At 36.9% G+C, this 20,570-nt stretch overlaps 1 protein-coding gene across 4 annotated transcripts in view; it reads left to right on the top strand.

The window, feature by feature from the left end:
* GAS7 (growth arrest specific 7) overlaps window positions 1-20,570 on the top strand; it is a 337,244-nt gene that overhangs the window by 137,089 nt on the left and 179,585 nt on the right. Inside the window, exon 1 of one of the 4 annotated variants that reach the window (XM_007482981.3) lies at window positions 12,819-13,044. The exons of 2 other annotated variants lie outside the window; for them this stretch is intronic. The gene's annotated coding sequence lies outside the window, so the exon portion shown is untranslated. Of the gene's footprint in view, window positions 1-12,818; window positions 13,045-20,570 lie in introns of those variants that run through there. One more of the 4 variants, XM_056817433.1, reaches the window with a different exon arrangement.

Here is a 20,570-nt window from a genome sequence, read left to right as displayed (position 1 = left end):
CCACTCCAGACCTTATGCTGTTCCCAGCCCCCCAGCTGAGTGGCAACCCCCATCCCCTTACCACCTTACCCCAGATAGGGGAGGGAGAAAGAGAAGTAAGTTGTGGAATACTCAGGATAGAGAGGAAGTGCTTCCATTGGGCTGCTGGGCAGAGGGGTGGGGAAGTGCAGTGGAGGGGAAAAGGAGCAGCTCCACCTGAGTCCCTCTGCCTTTTTAGAAACTAACTCTGGCAGGTGATACTGCACATACCCATAGAGAGGAGCCATCTTTGGCATATGTGCCATAGGTTCACCATCAAAGCTATAGAGTTGCAGGCAACCACGTGTTTGATATCTTTGAGCCATACTACTGAAGTTTTTTTCTTAAAGTATAGGTTAGTTTTTTACTTAAACCATAGGCTCCTACTCATTAAAATCTAATGGCTCTCTATCACCTCTAATAACTCCTAAAGCCCTTCACAATTTGGCCCAATTTGCCTTTGTATCTTTATTATACATTATTCCATTTCTCTGATACAAGCTATCTTTCTTACTGTTCATCAGACAGGACACTCAATTTTCTATCTCCATTCTTTGACTATCTATTCCCCATGCTTATAATTCAGTGCTTTCTAACTTTGGCCTCACAATAAACTATTTTTTCAAAACTCAGAAGAATCTTAATTTTTAACAAAAGAATAGCATTTTTATAACACTTTAAGATTTGTAAGATTTGTAAATGTTATGTTATTTGATTATGTAAGGTCATATGAAGAAACTGAGGCTGACAAGTTTAAGTGACTTACCCAGTATCACACAACTGAATTTCTGAGGCAGGATTTAAGGTCTTCCTTTCCAGGCCCAGTTTCCTCATGCAGTCCTTCCTAATACCCACAACTGTATTACCCTTTTCCTCAAAAATAATTTAATATTTATTTTTGTATATATTTTATGACCCAACTTTATGTGTATTTATTCTCTCCTGAAAAAAAAAATTAAGTTACTTGAAGGTAGAAACTTTTCATTGTTGTCTCTGTAGTATCTAGTAGAAAGCCTAGCCTATAGTTGGAATATAATAAATGCTTGCTGATTGATTCAATTAGTACTCTGTGCTAGACCACTTTATTGGCATATCTATTATACAATTGTTATAGATCTAGTTTGATATTGATGTCAATCTATAAATCAGTAAATATTTATTAAGGATCTTCCATATGCCAAGAACTGTACTAATTACTGGGGTTTCAAAAGAAGGCAAAGGACAGTTCCTCTTCTCAAGGAACTCACAGTCTAATTGAGGAGACAACATGCAAACAAATATCTACAAACAAACTACATATAGGATTATTAGGAAATAATTAGCAGGTAGAAGACACTAAAATTAAGAGGAAGTAGGAAAGCCTTCCTCTAAAAATGTTGATTATTTTTTTTTTTGAGATTTAATGGTTTCCAGATAAATCAGTAGACAGAATTGAGAAGGAAGATTATTCCAGACATAGGAAAGTCAGAGAAAATGCTCTCAGAACAAAACCAATGTTTGCTAAGTGCACTGGTAAAACCAATTAGGGGGCAATCCCCTTTGGCATAAGTGTTTACATTCAGAATAAATGTTTAATATCATTTCAATATCAATATCAATATATTGTTCACAGAACATCAGGTGTATTGGGTGAGGAGAGGGCATAGTAAAATATTAGAAGACAGGGAATGTAGGAAGAGCCTTGATTATGAAGAGTGAATGCCAGAGAATATTGTATTTGATCCTAGAGGTGATAAGGAGCCATTGAAGTTTATTGAATAGGAGGATGACATGACAGTATGTACACTTTAGGACAATCACCTTGGTGGCTGCATAGACTATGGATTAGAGTGGTGTGGAAAGTGAATCAAACTCTCTTTTGTCTATCAATCAGCTTTGGAATTAATTGGAATATTAGTAAAAAGAGGGGAATGTGGAAGGGAAAGAGGTGAGGAGACTGCCTAGTCTATCCTAAAAGCTAAGCCAGTGAAATGAAGTTCGCTTCCCAACAGAGTTCCAATCTCCACATGAGAATCCAAGTCACTCACCAGCAAGGTGGGCAGGATCCAAGCAAGGTACCAATGCAGACCTCATGAGTTGAAGTCATCAAGGCAGCAGTGAACCCAACAAGAAAGTCCCAGACTCCAAGAAGCTCCAAAAGCAAAAGTCAAAGTCCTGAAACTGAAAACTCCAGTTGAACGGCCCAAAGTTCTAAGTCGAAGTTGAAGTTCAAAAGCCCCAAGGAAAGACTCCAAAGAAGAACCCCAAAGTAGAATTTTCAAGGAGATGTCCTCTGGACAGGAAGTTCAGGATTTCTTATAGTCCTTTTTCCACATCACTTCCTGTCCTTTTCCCACTTTGCTGGAATCAATAGCAGTCTTTCAATTCGCCTAGCACTGCCTGGGCAGTGGCTTCTGGAGTTGTCACCCATTCTAGTAACTGACTTGTGAACTCTCATACTTAGTTACTGGTAAGGTACTAAAGAGGGGTACTTAAGTTTTTTTATTGATTAACTTAAAAGTCGCTGATTAATAGACACGAGAACTTGATTCACTTTTCACAATTGCCCTTGTGATTCTTTGGGAGACTAGTCTCCCCAGTGAATCATTTAACATAACCAGCTTATGTTATGCCTCTAAAGATCTTCTAGCTAAAGGTGCATACAATATTGGACTTTCTACAAGGAAATTACAATAGTTGGAGATAAGAGGGAAATAAAAAGGAGAGTGCAAAACCAATGTTTGCTTGGTGCATTAACAAAAAGCCAATTGGGGGCACTCCCCTTTGGCATAAGAGTTTACATTCAGAATAAATGTGTTCAATCCCCTTCAGTTCAATCAATTACATCCCTAAGTTCATTCTTGATCTTCTGACTCAGTGTAGATTTCTTTATGGCACTTTCTCCAAACAGTTCATTTTCTTGATTTGGGGAGTTAGCGAGCTTCTTTTTCTCAAAATAAATAAATAAATAAATAATAAATAAATAAATAAAGGTTTTGGATTTTATGAAAATTATACAGGGGGAAGAGATTTGAGGCTGGCAGACCTACCAGCAGGCAAATTTTAATGGTTATAGGTAATGAGGGCCTTCATCAGAATGGTAGTAATATCAAAGCAGAATAAAGTGGTATATTTGAAAGATGTTGCCAAAGTGAAATCAAAAGACTTTTGGCAACAGATTATTTATAGAGATTGAGAGATACAGAGGAGTTCAGGGTGATTACTAATTAGTGAACCTGAGAGACTGGGATAATGATCTTTCCTTCTATAGTAATAGGGAAAGGTAGGAGAAGAGGAGAATTTAGGGGGAAAGACAATGAATTATGTTCTGGATATTTTGAGTTTAAGATGTGTACTGGACATCTAGTTTGAAGTGACTGAGAGGCAGTTGGAAATGTGAGATGAAGACAGCGGAGAGATTGGGGCAGGATAGTTAGATTTGATAATTTTCAGCATAGAGACAGTAATTAAAACCATGGGAACTGATGAGATCAACAAGTACAGTAAGATATTAAAGTGAATAGTACTAGGTAAGAACTCTAAAGGAAACCTATGGTTAGAGGGTCTGATTTGGAGGAGACAGAGAAGGAACAGTCAGATATGTAAGTTGAGAACCAGGAGAAAGTGGTATCCCTAAAAGCTAGAGAGAGAAAAAATATCAAAGAGAGAGGGTGGCCAGCAGTATTAAAGGCTACAGAGAGGTCAATGAAAATGAGAATTGAGGAAATATTAATGGATTTTTTAAATTTAAGTGGTCACTGGTAACTTTGCAGAATGCTTCAATGCTTCAATGGAAAGATGAAGTTGGAACCCAGATTGAAGAGGTTGAAAAGAAAGTGAGAAAAGAGCTAGTGAAGACACCGTCTCTTTTTGTAGATGTCTTTTTAAAGTTTAATGACTAAGCAGAAGACATAAAGGATGATCACAGAAATAGAATGATCAAGTCAGAGTTTTTTCAGGATGGGGGAGACATACCCATATTTGTAGGCAATGAGTAACCAGCCAATAGACATAGGTTGAAAATAAGAGATTGAATAGAAGAGGCAATCAGCTGGAAGAAATAGGATAGAATGGGATTATTTGTATGGATAAAAGGGTTAGCTTTATCATGTAAGATGGGGTGAAGGAGGAAATAGTGGCAGAAGGCATATGAGTGGATAGAAGATGAAAAAGAGGAGACAGAGGGAGCTCATTAACTAATGATCTCAGTTTTTTCTGCAGAATATGAGGTAAAGCTATTAGTTGCGATTTTAGTGGGAGGGGGAGCCATAGAAAATTTGATAAAGATCATAAAAGGTTTGGAAGAGGTGCTGTGGAGAGTGGGGATAATGGGTTGATTAGAGAGGTATAGAAGAATTGCCTAGAAACAGTAAGGATTCAATTGAGGCTGTGTAACAAATTTGTAGTGGACCCAGTCAGAAAGGTAGTATGATTTTCTCCATCTTCATTCATCAACATGTGTACAGGAGAAAAGTTAGGGAATGGTGGGAATGATCCAAAGCTGAGACTTGACAGATTGTAATTGGTGATAAAGGGGATAAGGATTCAAATGGGCTGAATAAATCTGGTGAACCAACAATCAGAACATCTTTTCACAAATTTTCCATTATATTTCTCAAGAACTCTTCTTTGATTTTGACATAGGTACTGAAGATAACTTGTCTACCTTTAAGTAAAATTTTCCTTGCCTGAATGAAATGCTTTTTAATGAATATATCTGTATAAATTTGATCTCTTATGAATAATACTTTTAATGAGTCTATTCTATTCTCTTTTTCTGCCTACAAAACTGAGGTTCAGATGCCCACACTGCTTGCCATGGTTGTTTGTCTTGAATCATGGAGGAGAGTGCCAACCAGGGCAATTGAAAGGAGTTCTGTAGTCTCAGATCATTGGTGGCCTTGGGGGTGTGGTGGGGGGAGAACACCTGGGTGGGGTATAGTCATGGAGCCAAACAAGATGAAAATTCCCTGGGAAAGGTGTGAATCAATTGCAGCAATTTGGATCACAACATTAATGATAGAAGTTGCACAATTCAGTTGGCCTTTTGGTATGGCTTTTATTTTTTTATTTTTATTTTTTGTAAAACCCTTAGTTTCCATCTTAGAATCAATACTGTGTATTGATTCCATGACAGAAGAGTGTTAAGGACTAGACAGTGGGGGTTAATTGACTTGCCCAGGGTCATATAGCTAGGAAGTGTCTGAGGCCAAATTTGAACCTAGGACCTCCCATCTCTAGGCCTGACTCTCATTCCACTGAGCCACCCAGCTGCCCCCTTGATATAGCTTTTAAAAGAAATTGAGTGGCCAACTACCATAAGAGATGCCTACCCAAAGAAGACATAGAGACTCAGGGTTGTACATCTTGGATCTTTATTTAGCCTTAGGAGGCTGGTGCCAGATGGAGACATGAAAGAAAAGATGAGGGAAAGAAAAAAAGATTCAGAATCTCAAGAAGAAACTGTGGGAGAAATGAGAGATGCCTAGCTTTTTTAGACCCAAGGAGAGGCCAGTATACCATATCGTTTCTTCCCAAAGGGGAGAAGGACCAGCACAGTCAGGTACCACATTCATTGAAGAGCAACATGCACCTAACTCTTCTCTAGTACTACTGTGAGTTCCAGAGAGAAGTTTACTTGTTGATTCCTGTTAAAAATGGAAGGGAGTTTTCCTGATTCTTTAAGGCAGTGATGGAAAACCTTTTAGAGACAAAGTGCCCAAATTGCAACCTTCACACTGCATGTGAGCCCCCTCAGAGAATAAAATATTTCAGTTTTCAGAGTCTTTACTATTGTATAACAACAAAATATAGTACAAATAATTAGTATGCACATATATATTTCACTCACATTCTATGCATTTACCAATAGAAATATAATATTGGGACAATGTATGAATTATGTTCAATACATAAAAAAATATCTTAAAACTACAAAAATAAGAAAAGTTAAGTCTTTCAGGGTATCCTCATGATTGCTAGCAGTTCAGTGAAGATTTTAAGAGCCAGAAGGGTATATTGGTTAATTTCACCATCTGAGAGTAACAAGATAATCTCAAAAGCAAACCTAGAAAAGTCCAATCTGTTTGAGGCCACAAAGCACTTCTCTCAATTATGGTGTAGTATAAATTGAGAATTTTAGAGAAACCCAGTAATTGAATTAAAAAAATTAGGTGGAAATTTAGAAAGAAGATTATTTTTAATAACTCTGCTCTAGAATCTGTATTCTCCATTAATATGAATCACTAATCCTATTTATACCTGTTATATACACTTGTATATACTATTATATATATTTGTATATAACTAGAAAATCAACTGAAGTATCATCAGTTGAACTGTGAAATAGAATGTAACTCTGCAGGATGCTAAGAAGCCAACCAAAGTAAGATTTTGAGTAGAGAGAGCTATTGATATAATCATGGATGGCATGTAACACTAGCTCCTGAATATTATTTCTGGGAATGAGGGCTTGTTTTTAAAGTAGAGGAACCCTGGTTGTCTTAGGTGAATGGTGAATATATGCTCCTTTCCAAAAGACTTTGGTTAAAGCAAGTTTTTCCTTAGGAACTTAACCCTAGCTTAGTAAATCTGTTTATTTAACTAAATGGAGAATCCATATAGTTCTGATCACTTACCCCTAATCCATCATCTCCATGTGTCTATGTTTTGGGGGAAACTTTGGGATTTAGACATCATGCAAGAGCATCTTTGTAGATATTTTTGAGTAAGAAGGAAATTATGTTTTCTATGTGTTAAGTAGAGATTCTATAAGGTTCAAGTTTAATTGGAAACATCACATGTTTTATTTTTTAAATAATTTTATTGATATTTTTTTTATTACCAGAGTTTCTTCCAGTATCCCTCTCCCTTCCAGAGAACTATTCTATATAATAAATAATACAATACATTTTAGAAAATGAGAAAGAAAGGGGAGAAAAACCCTTTTAGGAAAAAAGAGAAAGAGAAACATTTCAGTAAAATTAATCAATACGTTTTTAAAATCTGAAAATATATACAGTGTCCCATATCTAAAGACCTACTACTTCTGCAAAGGAGTAGAATGGAGGTGTTTCTGAAAACTTCTCTTTAGAGTCATAGTTTTATTTTTTTTTGTAACTAACATTCGCCTGATTTTTGTGGTAGTTATTTTCTTCTAAATTACTCTTGCCATTGTATATACTATTTCTTGGTAATGCTTCCTTCATTCTGCATTAAGCCATGTAAGCCTTTCCATGCTTCTTTGGATTAATCATATTCCTTATTTTGGAAATCATTTATGTATCTCACTTTCTTGAGCCATTTCCCAATTTGTGAAGGTATCTATTTTGCTTCTACTTCTTTGCCAAACAAAGAATTTTACTATAAATATTTCAATGTTTATAAGTAAATAGAATATAATGAAAACAAATTAAATAAATAATAAATTAGAATAATAAATAAAACAGAAATAAAGTAAATAAATATTTAAAAATAAATAATTTTTATCAATGAACTCCTTAGAGTACAGGCCCAATTATGCTTTTGTCATTTCAGTCATTTTAACTTCCTACCTCATTTCATAGCTCTACCAACAAGGATACCTATCTTCCTACAGCTTTTGACCATTTCTATTTTTTCATCATTGACAATTTCCTGGATGTGAGGTAAAATCTTACTGTCTTGATTTTTATTTCACTTATTAATAATTTCAAGTGGTCTTTCTTATATTTCTTAATTGCAATTCTTTTGAAAACTAGTTTATACATAGTCTTTAACTACTTATCTTTTAGGAATAGAATGACTTGATTTAATATATATATACACTGTGTGTGTGTGTATCATAGAATGGACATTAAATCTTCATATGAAAAATTTGATCCAAGAACTTTTATTCCATTTGATCAGTTCCTTTTTTATCCTAGAAACATTACTTTTATTTGTGGAGAAGTTTTTCAATTTTATGTCATCAAAGTAACATTTTGTCATTTTTAATGGCCTCTACTATTTGTCTGAGGCCCATATTTTTAGTGTGGTAATCAAGCTAGCTTAATGCCTCTGCCCTGACATTTTACTTGGTAATTCAATTAAAAAAATATAAACCAATCTGTGTGCAGAATACTGGACTAAGTGCTATAAGAGAACAAACATAACTATTAGATTACATCAACAATCACAGTATCTTATAGAAAATAATTTACTTCTACTTTGTCCTCAGATCATACATAAAATATTGTTGTTTTAAGTTTGGGTTCATTCTTTGAGGAAAGATGAACTTCAGGGAATCTAGAGATGGTCCCTCAGTGAGGAAAGGAATGGAGAGAAAGCCACATGAAGGTTGATTAAAGTAACTCAGGATATTTCAGCAGGATAAGAAAAGGGACTGTGGGGACTGAAAGAAGAAATAGCTATATTCTTTTTTTAAAAAACCTGTCTTCCAAGTCACAACTCCAAGACAGAAGGGCAAGAGGTAGGCAATGGGGTTAAGTGACTTGCCCAGAGTCACACAGTAGTGTATGAGGTCACATTTGAACCTAGGTCATTCCAATGCCAAACCTGGCACTCTATCCACTGTCCCACCTCACTGCCCCTAGTAGGTATATTCTAGTATTTGAAGAGGTGTTAAATGAAAGAGGATTATAGTCTTCTGAGTTTAGCTCAGAGTATTGGATTAGAAATAATGAAGTTTCAAAGAAGCAAATTAAAGTTAACATTAGGAAGAATTTCATAACATTTAGATGTATCAAAGAAATGGACCTTCTTAAAAGGTAGGAGGTACTCCTTAACTAGAAGTCTAGAAGGAAAGACTGGATGATATTTGCATATGGATTCTTGTTCTCCCTTCAACTGTGAGATCATGTGATTCTCATTAAAAGTAATTAGTAGAAGTTACAGATGAACATTTAGGCCTGAGGATTATATAGAAGAGTTAGGGGAAAGAGAAGAAAATTAGAAGAGGGGTGGGAAAGAGGGATTGAATAGTGTGAAGTTTTAATAAGAACACTTAGGTTGGAATCCTGATACTATCATTTGCTATCCATATAAATGTTTTATGCTGGGCCCTGCTCTAAGGTAATGAAATACTTGGAGTTTAGGTAGTCTATTAAGCAGTTACTTTACTGAGGTAGGAAATGTGTTGTTATTGTTGTTATTAATAGTGTAAAGATATAGAAAAAGCACAGCTTCCTATGGTCAACTTGCTAAAATGCTTGGTGATCCCTCAGATGAAGGCAGCTTACTTGGAGCCACAGGATTTTTCAGGTCTTGAGAAATCCATAAGAAGTAGCTTAAAATGTCTCTTATGTTGCTCTCTATTTTAGGTCATCTATTTAGAGGGAATTCCATAATAGCTCAAACTACTGTTAAGGTAGGGTGTTGTGAATCTTAAAATTTCTCAGACTTGTGAATCTTAAAAATTCTCAGACTCTACCTTACAATATTTTTGGTTAATGTTGCCTTATTTTTCAATGAAGGTATGTAGTCAGGAATGTAGGTGGGAACTCTAACATTACTCCACCCATACTTTGGCATACTTTAGGGAAAGATAAAATTGTAAACTCCTGATTGAACAATGAAAAGTCCCCAAGCCATACTTAAAGTGAAGCAGGAACCCTTAAGCTAGGTCTATTTTTAAATCTAATACAGAGGGGTGCTAAGTACCTACGAAGTTCAAATTAATCAGACAACTTGCAAAGGACAAGATTAGTCTACTCAGGTGTGAATTACTCAAAAGTTTAGTCTACTCAGGTGTGAATTAAGAATGGCCAGTCCTTTGGAAAATGTCTACTGTGATTGGTAGACGTAGAAATTTAGGGGAGGTGACATAGGAGAAAATTTTCTTTAAAAGGAAGGGGTTTAGGCCTCTGAAGAATTGAGCTTTGGAGCTGAAGGAGTTAGGTCAGGAGTTAGAGGAGGCTGCTGGAGCTCTCTCTCTCTCGGTGGCTGAACTTAGTGCAACTTCCTGAGCTAAATTGGAGGGTGTCTCTGAACACAAGAGTTTTGCTTGGAAGGATCTTGTGGTTAGTGATAAAAGACTGACTAGTCTCTCTTAAGGCTCAGGCCTAGGCCAATACTATATTTCTCTTACTCTTTCTCCCTTTCCTTAATTCCTTTATTTGTATTAATTAAAATCTCCATAAAACCCAGCTGACTTGGGTATATTTCATATTTGGGAATTTTTCCCATGGTGACCACTTTATTTTTAATATAAAATCAAGACACTAAAAATTATCTTTACAGTGTTGGAAATTCAAAGTCTTGAAACCATATTTTTGCCGTCACAGTTTATGGCAACCACTCTTTTTGTCTGTAATAGTGTGTTTGAGAATATATGTGTAAATGGGAGCATAGGTGCTTAAGAAACTGAGGGGTATCATCTGCAAGATCTTTTCTAGCTTTCCAGGTAATAAGCTAAGGAGAGTACATATGATTTCTATATAATTAGCACTTAATGTTTGTTGAATTGACTTAAAAATGAACTTAATTTGAGTGAAAAGTAGCCAAACTAAGATTTGATCCAGATCTTCAGACTCTAAATTCAGTGTGATGAGCAATGAGTGATTCTCCAAGTCAGAAAATCAATAATTATTTATTATATTTCTACTTTGTGCCAGGAAATGTGCTAAGTGCTGGGATACATAATATATTAATTAAACCATCACTTCAACTAAGTTCAGTTTGGGGCATGTAGAATTCATGGTGTCTATGGGACTTTCACTTTCCCATGACCATTAGGCAGTTGAAGATGTGGAGATCAGGAAAGAATTGGATAAGCAGATCTGAGAATCATCAACAAAGAAATAGTTGAATCTGTGGGAACTGATGAAATCAATACGTGAAATAGCATAAAAGGAGGAGGAAAAAATGAGGACAGAGCTTAGGTCTGAGTGGGGTTGTGTAACATTCACAATTAGAGGGTATTGTCTGAATGAAGACCCAACAAAGTAGACCAAAGAGTGATTAGACAAGTAGCAAGAGAACCAGGCTAGAAAACATAAAAAGAAGAGAGTGTCAAGGAGAAAATGATGATAAACAGTATCAAGGGCCACAGAGATCAAGAAGAATGACTGAGAAATCCCTGATAGATTTGGAAATATGAAAAATCGTTGGTAAATGTGGAGAGAGCAGTTGCAGATGAATGAAGCCAGACTGTAAAGAGAAAAGGAAGTAGAGATATTGATAGTAGATGACTTTATTAAGAAGGTTAGACACAAAGGAAAGGAGAGATATGAAATTATAGTCTCTGATGTCACCTGGTGATTATTCTATTTCTTTACTCTTTCCTACATTCTCTATTTTTCCCTTTGGAAATATATCAACATTCAAATGAAAATATTCCCTCCAGGATTACTATCAGTCTCTTAAAACACTAAACCTTTTCTGAAAACTTATGTAATTTGACCATTGAGATTTTAAAACTCTTTGCTTATATGAAATTATTTTGGTCTCTCATGAATCTCTTTTTAAATGGCTTTTGCTACATCATCATCCAGCTGTTTTCTACATGCCAACATCTTTCTGAGCTCAGTCTTCTCTTATCTCTTTCTCTTGGTAATCACTTACCTCCCATATTATCACTTTGCTTCCAGACTTATATATTTGTTTCTTATATCCATACCCCTTTCTCTATTCATATGGCTATCATTCTTGTTCCGACCCTTTTCATTTAAAGGACTGCACTAATGTCCTAATTCATTTCTTTTGATTTTCCTAAATCTGAGATATTTATACTCCCCTACTGACCCAATTTTTTTCAGCTTGCCTCTAGAATAAAATACAAATTCTTCAACCTAGAATTTAAAATTCTTCAGAAGCAGATACCAGTTTAATTTTCTCAATTTATTTCATATTATTTCTGGTCCCATTCACACAATCTATATTATGGTTCATTATAGCTGTTCTTCAAACTCAGAATTCTCTCTCCTATCTCTTCATTTATTCCTTTTAAAAAAAAAAAGAGAGTTACTGATTTTTTTTAAACTTCACCTTCATTTCTAAATATATTTCTTTCTCCTTTCCGTCCTTTATAGCAAAATGAATTAGAAAGATGAGGTTGGGTGAGAATTGCAGTTCAATGAAACGAACTAATTTATCAGCTGAATCTAACATTATATGCAATGTTCCATACTCAATCTCCCTACTCTGAAAAGAAGGGACACAGTTATATTTTTTTCATCTCTTCTCTGGCACTAACACTGGTTGTTATAATTATGTTTAGTTGTATTTTTTTTCCTTTTCACATATAGGCATTGTGTATGTTTTATTTACTTCACTGTATAATAGTTAATTTCTTTTTCCATGTTTCTCTCAACTCTTAAAATTCATCATTCGTTATCTACTCACACAAGGTATCCTCCATACCTAGGCATTACTTTTCATCTCTGACTTTTATAATCCCTCACTTCCCTTAAGGTTCAACTTGGGTGCCATCTTCTACTCTTTCCCCACCCCTGAATTTGCTATATTTAGTTATCTGTGTATAAGTTGCATCTTCCAGTCGAATACAGGTTCCTTCAGGACAAGGACTCTTGGATCTTCTTCAGTGCCCAACACAGTAATGTGTTCATAATAAATGTTTATTGAATGATTGTCTAATGTTGATTGATTGTACCTAAGAAAAAAATCTTGTCTTCTTGTTTATACATGAAGAAGAAGCCTACCCTTTGGATGAGAAGTGGGCTGCAGTATTGCAGTGGGGAAGTTTAGTCTTTCTTGGCAGCATTAGTGAAAGAAACTAAATCCAAGAGGAAAAGCATGACAAGAGTCCACTCAGGAACAATGAGGCCTACTCCATATGGGCAGTGAGCTTGGCTCTATTGTTGGAAAGAGTTGAAAATGCTTTTATCTTTGTGGAATACTTCTCTGTTTCATTTTGAATATCATTTGTTTGGTTGCCATAGAAACACCAAGTCTATTTTAATGCTAACCTGCGTGGCTGCAACTTTCTATATATAAATGCTGCTTTGCACAGTGAATTAGCTGTGCTGCCTGAAGAAACAAGAGGATGTGAAAACTGGAGGAAAATGGCCAGTGTGTAAGCTTTCAGTGACAAGGGACTGTGGGGCTGAGGTGAGTCAGAACTGCCCAGACCACTGCTGGGGTGTTCCTCTTAAGTTCAAGTAGCAGAGGTCCTCTGCCAAGGTATTTGAGGCAGGTTGTCTTTCTGTTTGCTACTGGTTGTTTAGTTCTTGGAATTGATACCTTTGTTTTTTAGAGAGCTTGTTATTCAGTGTAGACTTCTAATATGCATAGAAAAGACTCTGGGTGATATTTTATTTTTCTATTCTTTATATATAGTTCACTACTCCTCTCTCCACACACATATCTTCTAAAGGCCTAAGTCTTTTCTAGCTAATAGTTGTTGTTTTTAATTGGATTGTGAGCTTTTGAGATCAGAGAGAGTATCTTTACCTTCTTTGCAGCCCCAGCTTAGCATAGTCCTGAACACAAAGGGGAGGTTTTTAAATTTATAATTAATTCAATTTATAACTAGTTTAATGCTGTCAATTAAAAGCCTGTTGATTAGACCTGTTTAGGGTCGGAGAGGAGAGACCATACTGAAGTTTTGAATCAGGAATTAGGAAACATATCTGAGTTTTGCATTTGAGTATTAACTAGGAAGTCAGTTTTGTTGGGTTGTCTTTTTGTTCCCTGTCAGCAAAACCCTAACTAGGAGAGGCTTTGCCTCAAGGGCTCTGAAATGTATGGGGTATGCTTCTTTCCTCATGATTCATGGTTCCACACTATTGCATTATTTTGGTCCCCCCTTCCCCTCCCTTATCTCTAGGGTCTAGGCAGGTAGAGGTATTTTGGTAGTTGTATGTGTGTCACTTATGTGACAATGTAAAATTCATTTTCTTTGTAATCCTATGCATTTTATTTTATGCATTTAAAAACATTATTCTGAGAAAGAATCGAGATTGCTCCTGTGGTCCATGACACAACTTAACCCTATAATGCCAGAGCAATGAGCCAAAATATTGAAATGGGGGACCAATCACTGACCCCACCTCCAAATCCTCTCAGGGGTTAGGGATCCTGAAAATAATCAGTTATGCCATGCAGGGAATGTGCCAGACTCCAAAGACCCAGCCATCCTTCTCCAGAATAGTATCATCTAATCAGGGAGCATTGTTTGAGACCTTTTTACACAAAAACTTCCCTGAATGTGAAGGCCAGTGCCTCCTGAATGAGCAGTGCCTTCCTGTAACCTATGTGACCTTCTTACCTACCTGCCTCCACTTTCACAGCTGCTTTACTGTTCTCCTCTTGGGGGGTGGAATCCCTAATCAAAGCTCTGTTGGTCAGTGTTGCCTTTGATTTTACTCTGCCTGCACTTACTGTTGAGCCTTCTCTTTCCTCTGACTTATTTATTGCTTTTTCTTTCTCTCTTGAGTCTGTTTAATGCAGAGGCACCAAGAAGCCTGGTTGAAGTCTCTTTAAGGTATAAGTCAGGATTCTGGGGAATGTGTACATGAGGAGGACACAGCTGTGTGTCCATGGTAACCCATCCCTTTGTAGGGTGCAGGGTGTGTGTGTGTGTGTGTGTGTGTGTGTGTGTGTGTGTGTGTGTGTGTGTGTGTGTGTGTGTAGGGATGGTGACAGACTGTATGCTGTAAAGGTTGTCTTTTCTGGCATTCTGAAAATCAGCTTATGGCAAAATTTAGGGTCTCTTCCTGCAGTATTTGCCATTCAGCAGATAATAATGATGGATTGCATTCATCACTGTATAACTATATTTAGAATTTTTAGTCACACGGCACTTGTTATTAAGCAGATGAAGGAGATGTTCTGCAGTAAATCATAGGAAGATTGATTTAGAAGCACAAGTCACATTGGAAGCCATCTAATGAAATCCTTCTCACTTTATAAGTAATGAAACTGAGACCTGAGACCTAGACCTAGGGTGTAGGAAACTGAGACCCAAGACATAGAGAAATGACTTGCCCATGACTGAATAGGTAGCAAGTTAGGATTCAGACTCAGATCCTCTCTACTATAGATCTGTAATGATTATCTCCATTCTGTATATGAGGAAACTGAGGTTTAGAGAGGGAAGTGAAGAGACTTCACCAAAGATAATAAATGGCAAAGCTGGTGTTTAGATTGCTCTTCCAACCCAAGATCCACTACTTTTTTCCCTTCTCTGTGATCCCTTCAAACTTTTAATGTCTACCCAATGTACAATATGTGCTATATATTCTAAGGGATACACTGGCCCTTTGCTATCAATACAAGACCATATATAAGTAGTGAAATGCTGGTATACATTTTGTTATTTAGAGTTATGAGGCACTGATCCTTCACTCCAAGTCCAGGTGACTGTCTCCAAACTCATCTGAATGTCTGAATCCGAATGAATCTTCAGTCTTTTTTCCCTCTATTTAATGACCTTTTTCTCTTGTGTCACCTCCTCTAAATTTTCATGTCTACCAATCATAGCAGATGCTTTTCTCCAAGACTGCCCATTCTTTAGTTCTCACCTTCTTTGGTTAGATTTTATCTTTTTGGGTTACTTAAATCCTCTTTTGTTAGGTTTAAGTTTAATGTTGTTAATTAAAAGCCTGTTGATTAGACCTGTTTAGGGTCGGAGAGGAGAGACCATACTGAAGTCTTGAATCAGGAATTAGGAAACATATCTGAGTTTTGCATTTGAGTATTAACTAGGAAGTCAGTTTTGTTGGGTTGCCTTTTTGTTCCCTGTCAGCAGAACCCTAACTAGGAGAGGCTTTGCCTCAAGGGCTCTGAAATGTATGGGGTATGCTTCTTTCCTCATGATTCATGGTTCACACTATTGCATTATTTTGGTCCCCCCTTCCCTTCCCTTATCTCTAGGGTACTTAACACCTTTTTGTGGTTAATTCACCTTTTGTAGTTACTTAACACCTTTTTGTAGTTAAACTCTAAAAATAGATTGTAGCTTACAATTCTAGCTTCACTATAAAGGAAGAACTAAGTACCTTCATTGTTACAATCAGGAGATTGCAATTTTATCTTCACAACAAAGAAAGAGCTAAGTATCTTCATTGTAACAATCAGGATATAGCTAAATCCAATCTTCACACACTAGAACACAGAAATATAGATTTCATGTCTACTAGTGTTAAAAAAAAAAAGAATGACCTTGGGCAAAGCCTAAAGAAGGAAGAGCTCCTAGAATTCTGTGGTAAGAGGGAGGCTCCAGGCAGAGGTTAGCACTAGAGCAAACCCAGAGTTCCTTAAAGGAAGAAGAGTCTTGGTCTTAGCCACTCTATTCAGGCCCAGGAGAGCCCTGCCCAGGCATGTCATTCACATGTGGAGCTTGATCCAAGGACAGACCCATCCACAGATGAACAAACCAAGGAAAGCTGAGTACTATGAGGAAACAACTTGGTTTGAGAGATTCTCAGAGATAAATCTGGAAGAGCATAGTCCTTTAAGCCTCTTGTGGAAACTCAACAGAATCAGTTCCTGATTCCAACACCAGGTTGTATCTCTAAGTCATCTATTTAGAAATAATTAAATTCATGAAAGTTTATGAGGTTATTCAAAAAGAGTGTAGAAAAAAATGGGCCTAGGACATAGCTTTGGGGAACACACACATGTAGGGATGTGACATGGATGATGAATGAGAAAAGGAGATGGAAGAGAAACAATAAGATTCAGGAGAGTGTCATAAAAGAGGACAAAAAATGATTAAGAATTGAGGAAAAAAACATCAAATTTAGAAATTAAGAGATGATTGATCACTTTGGAATCTGTTCAGGGATGAAGCCAAGTTGCAAAGGTTTGAAGAGTAAGATGATAGGAAATAGAGGGAATGAATGTAAACAGCTTTTTCTAGGAGTTTTTCAAGGAGAGATAGGGTGATAGCTTAAAGGGATGGTAAGGTTTGTGAATGGTATTTTGTTTCTTTTTTTTCTTTTTTTTTTCTAAACCCTTACCTTCCATCTTGGAGTCAATACTGTGTATTGGCTCCAAGGCAGAAGAGTGGTAAGGATTAGGCAATGGGGGTCAAGTGACTTGCCCAGGGTTACACAACTGGGAAGTGTCTGAGGCTGGATTTGAACCTGGCTCTCAATCCACTGAGCTACCCAGCTGCCCCTGGTTTTTTGTTTCTTAAAAGATGGAGAAGACATGTTTGAAATGGGAAGGGATGATGAATTAAAGAGTAGTAAATTAGGAAGAGAATGAAGATGAGTGTGGGGGAGGGGATGATTGAATATGGACTTTGTTGGAGAAAAGAAGACAGAATCAAAGGCTCATATAAAATGGTATGCTATAGCAAAGAGAAGGGCCACTTTATTGTTAGAGATTAAATTAAAGTAAGAGAGTGTATAGGAGGATGTCAAAGGGTTTGGAATGAAGAGAAGGGGAGAAAGGGAACTCATAATGCAAAGCATCAGTTTTTTCAGTAAAGTAAAATTCATCTTTAGCTGAGATGTTGGGGTTGTATTGGGAGGTGGGGGATAGATGTGGAAGGCTTGAAGATAGAAGAGGTTTGGAATAGGAGAGAGTGAAAGAGGGAATCAGCTATATGTTATATCATAAATAATCCTGGAATCAATTTTGATTCATCTTTGGCCCTGGCCCCCACTTTCCTGTATTCTTAAATCTGATTGTTTTTGCTGCCCACCCATCCCACTTGCAAAGCCTCATTCAAGCACTGCTTCTCACACCTCCTCCTCACCAGACATCTTCCTCCAGAACTACACCCAACTGAGCCCCTTGAATAGAGCCATTTCCTCTGCTCACAAGTTTGAACATGTTATTTGATGGCATAGCAATAGAAGATGTGGTCAAACCTATTGAGATGCTCTGTATAATTAAAAGTACTGCATTTGCTGTCAGAGGATTCAAATCCTGGTTTTGCTATTTGTTACTTATGTAACCTTCATGCTACTATGTGTCCTGATCCATGAAAAGAGGAAAGTTGACTAGATGATTGCTAATGGCTCTTCTGAACCCTCAGTTCCATGATACTTTTTCAAATCTCTGCTCAATCAATTCTATGTTTCTAAGGGTAGAATTCCTAGTCTTTCCTCTGACAGTCACCGCCCTGGTGAAGGTCCTGATCACTTTTTACCTGCACTTCTGGTCAGTTTCCCTACCTCATCTCTCCAATATGCTATTCAGCCAGTCTGGCCATATCAGACTCTGAATTATAATGGCTCCGTATAACTATCAGCATCAAATAGAAAATTCTGTTTGGTCTTCAACGTTCTTTATAACCCAGCCTCTCCTATCTTTCCCATTTTCTTACATCTTACTCATTCCTCACATTTATCTAGTGACATTGACCTCCTTACTGTTTCTCAAATAAGTATACCTCCTTACTTCAGGCATTTTCATTCGCTGCCCCCCATGCATTGAATTCTCTCCCTTCTTCATTTGCTCTTGCTTCCTGGAATTCCTTGCTAAGATCTCACATCCAGCAAGAAGCCTTTCCTAATATGCCTTAATGTTATTATTTTCTCATCTGATTGTCTATCATTTTACCCTCTTATCCTATATATGGTTTCTATGTTGTCTCTCATTAGACTGTAATAAAGGTCAGGGTCTGGGTTTTTTGTTTGTTTGTTTGTTTGTTTGTTGTCTTTGTATCCCTGGTATTTGGCATAGTGCCTGACATGAAGTAGGCACTTAAATGCTTATTGATGGAGGCCCATCCCATTTTAATTTTTAATATTTGGGTTCTTAACATGGGATACAAGGATAGATTTCAAGGGTTCTGTGAAAAGTAGAAAAATTGGATTTTTATTTTTACTAACTACTAACTAAAATTTACCATTTCCTTCAATTAATTAAAAAAAAACATTATTCTGAAGCTTCCAAAGGCATCCTTGACACAATCTTAAGAACCCTTATTTTAAGAGAGGATTTCACCTCCCTGTAAATTTTGGATCAAAATCCCTTTTAACCTTTTTTCACAGTTAGCCATTTTCTTTATTAGCAGACTGTTCTTTTTCTTCCTAACAAATAGATTACTTAACAGATCCTTTTCTTTGCCCAATTATCCTTTTGTGCCTCTCTCATCCTCTCCTGCATTATTTTCCTTTTTTTCCAGGAACGCCATTCCTCTTTTAGTTTCCTTCCTTAGATTATTTTATTTTATTTTCCTTATTTTAAAAGACCTTCCCAAGCACCATTTTCTCCTCTAAGTCTTAACAGACAACTTCTTGCAATGTAGTTCTTTTCCCAGTAGCATCCATCTAGTAACAGAATTTCAGTGGAGTGACCATGCACACAGAAGACTCAGAAAGAGCCATCTGGGGCAGTGCCATCAGACAGTCAATCCTAATTCTACTGTGATGAATTTAAATTGTAGCAAATAGGGATTTCTCTTTCTCAATTTCAGGTAACTTTTTTTCTGTTTTATTGATGCTAATTTATTGTTGAGTTTAAATTCCTTGAGGGCAAATTCAAATCCTCTCACATTCTGAAGTTCTCATGATCTTTAGCCATGAGGCTAGTGAGGGAGAAGGTAGCATCTAGACCTAGTGACCTGTGGCCATGAGTTCAAATTTGGTTTCAGATACCACCTAGCTATGTGAGCCTGGGCAAGACACTTAACCCCCATTGGCCAACCCATACCACTTCTCTGCCTTAGAATGAAAGATTTAAAAAAAAAGTAGATCGGAAAGATTGGTTGGAATTCATTTGTGGAAAGCTTGCCAATTGGGCAAATAGATACTTGAAACTTGAGTTTAATGGGAAGCCCTGGAATTTATTGGGAAGCCCTGGACTTTATTGAATAGGGAGATGGCATGGTCATTCCTGTGCTATATCCCCAGTCTATTTGGATGGAATATTTAGCATGGATCAGAGCAACACAAAATTAGAGAAAGGCCAATATGGAATGTCGACAACAGGCCAAGTAAGGGGTCTGGAGTTAGGTTAGAAGAAGAGATCTCATAGACAGATAAAGACAATGTAATTTTATAGATAGGAAAACTGAGAGACCCAAAAGAAAAGACGATGTGAATTTTCCAAGTAAAAAGCAGAACAATATGGTTCTGAATTCAAATATATACCTGCTTTCTTCCTGAATTTGGGGAAACAATAAAACTTGGAAGACCAAGAGAAGTAGAGATAGACCCAAGGAGCTATAGGAACACAGAATTTTCAAATCTCCTCATTTAAAGACCAACAAAATGTGACCCAGAGAGCAAAGTGATTTGTCCAATCTAACATAGAGAACATCAGAGCAAGAATTTTAATTCAGGTTCTCAGACTGCAAATTCAGTGCTCATTCTGCACTGCATCTTGCCAGATCAGTTAGTATGTGTGATGGACTCATAGATAAGTGCAGTTGAAGTGATACTTCAAAACCTGTGTGAACTGTATAGGTGGGGAAGATGGGATGGGCAGGTATAGAGGCTGAATTGAAAGGTCCACGAGGGAAATGCAGACGGGAAGGAGTAGTAACATAGTTCCAAGTAAGAGAAGACAGGTTTAAGGTTTCAGGAGCTAAGCGCAGATTAAAAGGATCAGTGATTGTAAAGGAGAGCTAAATAAGCATGAGTGCAAGATCAGGGACCCAGATTGGTATCAAAAGACACAACAAAGGTTCAGGGACTCACTCATACATGAGAAAATGGAGTGAGAGCCCTGGG

Source organism: Monodelphis domestica, chromosome 2 (genome assembly GCF_027887165.1).
Source record: "Monodelphis domestica isolate mMonDom1 chromosome 2, mMonDom1.pri, whole genome shotgun sequence".
In the NCBI taxonomy this organism is placed as follows: domain Eukaryota; kingdom Metazoa; phylum Chordata; class Mammalia; order Didelphimorphia; family Didelphidae; genus Monodelphis; species Monodelphis domestica.
This window is presented reverse-complemented; position numbering and strand designations above follow the sequence as displayed.